At 38.6% G+C, this 6,063-nt stretch overlaps 1 pseudogene; it reads right to left on the reverse strand.

Annotated features, from left to right (window-relative positions):
- Positions 1-4,527: 4,527 nt before the first annotated feature.
- LOC140514730 (ubiquitin-like protein 7 pseudogene) lies at positions 4,528-5,569 on the reverse strand (annotated as a pseudogene).
- Positions 5,570-6,063: the final 494 nt, after the last annotated feature.

Raw genomic sequence — 6,063 nt, forward strand, 5'->3', positions numbered from 1 at the left:
AAAGTGCTTTTTTCCAAAAAAATCTTTTCATAAAAATAGTACCTCTGTTGGTCTCATTTTACAGATGAGGAAAATGTAGTTCAGAGGGATATAATGGACTTCCCTTCAGTCATAAAGCAGGCTAAAGTGACCCTCTTCTTCCCTGTCTTCCATACATAACACTCACAGTGCCCACTAGTGAATTTGATCTCCTACTTTTAAGTTGCCTTGATTTCACTTAAAGACAGGCAGTGGAACAAAGAAGGCAATATGGACAGTAGTGCCTGAATGGAGAATGTGCTGATCTCTTAACCCAAACATGTCAGATCTAGGAAAAAACAAAACAAAACAAAAACAAAACACCTTTCGGGTCTTGAAGTTGATCTCATTTACAGCTGAGGGTAATGAGATCCTTAGAGAGGAAACAGAAGAAATGACCTGATGAAAATCACACGAACTCACACATATAAACAGACACATATACCAACAGTAATTTTCAGACCAGAATTCGTGATTTCTAGCACTATGCATAGGTTTTTTTCCCCAGAATAAGGTGCTATAATATTTTTATTTTGTTGTCTCTTGTTAATTTTCATCAAAAAAATCATCACTGGAAAAGTTTAAGTATAGACATGCATGCGTGAATGAATACATATTTCCATGTATTACATATTATATGTGTGTATATACATATATGTATATGTATACATGCATATATAAAGAGAGAAAAAGAGAATTAGAGATGATGCTTATAGGTATTTTACAATAGACCAATCACATAATTTATGAATGGAATGATTTTTAACATCTTTACTTCCTACAAGAGAATTGTCTCCAAAATTCTGTGACTGTGTGATCTTACTAATATAGATTTTTTCTTCAACAATACACATTTCAAAATATCCATATCTGACACTGGTATATGCTTAATGTACCTGTCATCCCATAAATTCTCTATTACTTGTCCATCCAGTATACTGAGGGATTCCCCACTATTCTTTTAACATTGTAACACTATTGATAGAGTACTGGGCTTTCATTGGTTATCACTTGCCCTCACAAACAAAGCAAAACAAAACAAAAACAACTGGGGGGTAGAGCCAAGCTAGCATAGTAAAAGCAGGGACTTCACTGAGTTGACCCCAAAGCCCTCCAAATACCTATAAAAATGACTCTAAACAAATTCTAGAGCTACAGAACCCACAAAATGACAGAGTGAAACAAATCCCCAGCCCAAGACAAGCTGGAAAGCCAACAAAACGTGTCTTTCACACCAAGCAGAGAGTGGAGTGCAGTCTGATGTGGGCCGCAGTGGCACAGACAGGCCAGAGCAGATCTCAGGGGACTGAGTCATTGGAAGCTGTGGCAGTTTCCACACTTCTTAACCCACAGATGCCAAAAGAGTCAGTGGGAAAACTCTGTGGGATCTGAATGAAAGAGAAACAAGTGGTCTGGCCAGGTCCAGGGCAGTGGGGATGGTGGAATCATTGGCAGGCAGCAACAGAAGCAGAGCGGCAGCAGCAGCAGCAGAAGCAGAGGCTGCTTCCAGAGCTCTGGGTCCACAGTTGGTGGAGGTTCAAGCAGTTGATACAAAATCCCTGAATCCTGGGACAGCACATCCCCCACCCCTACCCAAGCCCCCATTAGAAACAGAGTTCTACCTTGACAAAGTTAGGAAGTCAAGTGTTTGCCTGGGAATATGAGTAAGCATCATAAAAGAACCTAGATTATAGAATCTCACTTTGGTGACAAGGACTATCAGGGCATGCAAGCAGAGGAGGAAAGAAGAGTAAAAATTCTTACATCAAAAGCCTCCAAGAGGAATATGAATTGGTCTCAGGACATGGAGGAGCTCCAAAAGGATTTTGAAGATCAAGTAAGAGAAGTAGAGGAAATTTTGGGAAGACAAATGAAAGTGATGCAAGAAAATAATGAAAATTAAGTCAACAGCTTACTAAAGGAGATACCTCAAAATATAATAACACCTTAAAAATAGACTAACCCAAATGGCAAAAGAAATCCAAAAAGCCAATGAAGAAAATAATGCCTTTTAAAAGCAGAATTGGACAAAGGGAAAGGAAGTCCAAAAGCTCACTGAAGAAAATAATTCCTTCAAAATTAGAGTGGAGCAAGTACAAGCTATTGATCATGAGAAATCAAGAAATTATACAACAGAACCAAAAGAATGAAAAAAAAATAGAAGACCATATGGAATATATCACTGGAAAAAACAAAACAAAACAAAACTCGGACCTGGAAAATATGTCCAGGAGAGATAATTTAAAAATTATTGGATTATGTAAAAGTCATGATCCAAAAAAGAACCTAGACATCATCTTTGAAGAAATTATGAAGGAAAACTTCCCTGATATTCTAGGACCAGAGGGTAAAATAGAAATTGAAAGAATCCACTTATTTCCTCTGGAAAGAGATCCTAAACGGAAAACTCCTAAGAATATTGTAACCAAATTCCAGAGTTCTCAGGTCAGGGAGAAAGTATTGAAAACTGCTAGAGAGAAATAATTCGAGTACTGTGGAAATATAATCAGGATAACACAAGATCTAGCAGCTTCTACATTAAGGGATTTAAGGGCTTGGAATATGATATTCTGAAGTTCAAAGGAGTTAAGATTAAAACCAAGAATTACCTATCCAGCAACACTGAGTACAATCCTTCAAGAGAAAAATGGATATTCAATGAAACAGAGGACTTCCAAGTATTCTTGATGAAAAGATCAGAACTAAGTAGAAAATTTAACTTTCCCATACAAGAATCAAGAGAAGCATGAAAAGGTAAAGAGGAAAGAGAAATCATAAGAGAATTATTAAAGTTGAACTGTTTATATTCCTACATGGAAAGATGATATTTGTAGCTCATGATATCTTTCTCAGTATTAGCGTAGTTGGAGAAAATAGATAGATAGACAGATAGATAGATAGATAGATAGATAGATAGATAGATAGATAGATAGATAGACCCATAGACAAAGGGCACAGGTGAGTATACAGAGATGATATATAAAAAAATAAATTTAAGTGGTGAGAGAGGGATGTATTAGGAGATGGAGAAAAGAGATAAAATGAGCAAAGTATCTCACAAAAAAGAGACAAGAAAAGGATTTTACAATGAGGGGAAGAGAGGGGAAGTGAGAAGGAATGAATGGACCCTACTTTCCTTGTAATTGACTTAAGGCTAATGTACACCATACTGAATTGGGTATCTTACCCTACAAGAAAGTATTGGGGAAGGGGATGAAAGGAGGGGATGACAGAAGGGAGGGCAAGAAAAGTGACAGGGTCAAAGGAATAAATGGAATAATTAGGATAGGATGGAGGGGAATGTAGTTAATATTTTACAACATGACTATTGTGCAGGTGTTTTGCATAACCATATATGTATAGCCTATATTACACTGCTTGCCTTCTCAATGGTGATGGGTGGGGAGGGAAGAAGGGAGAGAATTTGGAACTCAAAGTTTTTAAAACAAATCTTAAAAAGTTGTTTTTATGTGCAAATAGGAAATAAGATATACAGGCAATGGGGTATAGAAATCTATGTTGTCCTTCAAGAAAGTAAACGGGAAAGGGTATAGCCCCAGTGCAATATTCACAGTGCCCACAGCAACCATGAATATCACTGCCCAATTCAGAATCGTGAAATACCACAGACTCTCCATGTGAAAAAGCAGAACCAAAACATGTATTCAGACTCAAATTCATCACAGTAACAAAAATCTATACACAGTAACAATGCAAAGGACAACACTATCCCCAAGCCTTCCCGCTGTTAGGCTTCCCACAGACCAATTCCATTACACTCATCACAATCAGGCTTTCTTAAAATCACAATCACAAAATCACTCACACTACCAGCAGCCTGCATCCTCCCTGATCTGATTGCTTTCAAGACTAACTTTCTCTCATTTCTACTCTAGCTTGGCCTCTTCCTGTTCCATTCATTCAGCAAACCCCTCCCACCATAGGCTCTGTGACTTATTGGGCCCATTCATGAATAGGAAATATTTTACAATTCAAATTCTCATTGCAAGGAGATAGGAGGGGTGGGCGTGTGTGATAAAAGAGAGGGCAGACTGAGGAAAGGGATAATCAGAGTGTATGCCATCTGGAGTAGAGGGGAGGGGAAAGATAGGAAGAAAATTTACAACTCAAAATCTTGTGAAAATGAAAATCGCAAACTAAAAATAAATAAATTTAAATCTTTTAAAAAAAAAACTGATCTTTTTTTCTTTCAAGCACCCATTTCTTTGATTGCATCATTCATGTTACTTCTTCCATGGAGTACCATGTGTAACTTATATCAGCCCTTATAAATCATTTTTTTTTTCAGTTTTCACATAAAATATATTGAGGAAATATATGGATCCCAGGACCTTTACAGTTATTTTATCATTATGGAGTCCCATTTGGCCCATATACTATAGCCTCTGAAAGGGGTCAATGGAGTCTTGCCAGCAAAGAAGAATTCAAAGTCTGCCTAGATATGTCCTCCAGTTACCTGAGGCTCATGAAAACTGAGTTACCAGAGGCTCAGTTCATCATCATAGGTACCCACTTTAAAGTTGCTATAGTAGAAGCTCTCCTTAGTTCTGAGAAGTTTGTCTGAATTGAGGTCTGCAGGGCATGCTGGAGATCCTGATTTAAGGGTTCATTAATAATGGAATTACCTGACTGATCACTGGTGAACACTGGAGAGGTAACTTAGGAGTGGCTCTAGGTACCAGGGGTAGAGGTATGAGAGCTGCTCTCCCAGGGGCTGGCCAGGAACATAACTATGTTCAACTCACCCTGTGTGATGTGCTAAGAGCAGAGATGCTGGGTGTGAGCTAAATGTGCTACTGGAGGGTGTGGACCTCATACTTGAATGAAAGTATTCTTCAAAATTAGAGACTCCTTCCAATAAGAAGCTATTTGGCATGCCCCTGTAGGAACTAGAATGCTGGTTGAGAGGAGGTATGTGCTGGGAGTGGAGTGTTGTCTGCTACCAAGGGCAGAACCAGAATGATGGCACTGATTAGAGCTGGGTGAACTGGAACCAGCTATCCAGTATGTTGGGATCAACAAAGATGGAGGAGACTCTTCTCCTAAATCACCCCAAGTACATTAGGATCATTGCTGAGGCCAGAAATGGCCACAATAATTTGATCCATTGATTCTTTACTCCCAAGCTTCTTAAAGACTGAATCTCTGTAGGGAGGATGGCAATGCAATGAAGTGTGAAAGATCCAGAGTTCCTTCATGGGACCCACCTTGTCCACAGGCTCTGCTTTCTGATCTGGCTCAGGTCATAATGTTTCACAGAACATAGACTATGGGTCCATGTTGACTGTCATAGAAATCAAGGATGTGGTCATGCTTTAACTTTCCACCACATTATCTTAGATAAATGAGCTCCAGATCTGGGTCTGACTCTAGCATTTTGTCAGTGATGAGGTGCTTTAAAAAATTTTATACTGCAAATCCCCGAGGAATATTCACCTAATTCTGTCTCTGGTAACTGGAGAATGAATTTTGAATTGCATATAGCCTCCTTGAGGACAGAGACTATGTCATCTTTGTGGTTATATGCCATAACAGCCACATAGTAGACATCATCCACCCTAGCCCTGAATTCTTTCATCCTAGAATTGAGGAAGAAAGAAAGGAAGGAAGGGAGTCTGGCAGCTGCCTAATTTAAATATGTATTAAAACAACGACAGTAATTTCAGTGGTTTCAAACCATTCTCGTATAAAAGCCAGGTTTCCTCACCCCTAAGGCTTTTATTGATGCAATTAGGGATCCTAAAGCACTGTTATTATTGCCATAACTTGATAATAGCAACAACAACTATACCAACAGATTTATGCACATGTAAGATGTTCTGATGATTCTTAGTGTCTCAAGGACAACATACAAATTCCACTCTGGCATTTAAAACCTTTCACAATGTGACTTCTAGGCCTGTGACTTCTGCCTTCTAAAGCTCATTACTCGTTTTCACTGATGTATCTGGATCCCCCTGCTTGGTAGGTTCCATCTTCTTGCCCAAATGACCTTGTATACTTTTTGGAGTTACTTATTTTTGT

Source organism: Notamacropus eugenii, chromosome 7, assembly GCF_028372415.1.
Source record: "Notamacropus eugenii isolate mMacEug1 chromosome 7, mMacEug1.pri_v2, whole genome shotgun sequence".
NCBI lineage: Eukaryota > Metazoa > Chordata > Mammalia > Diprotodontia > Macropodidae > Notamacropus > Notamacropus eugenii.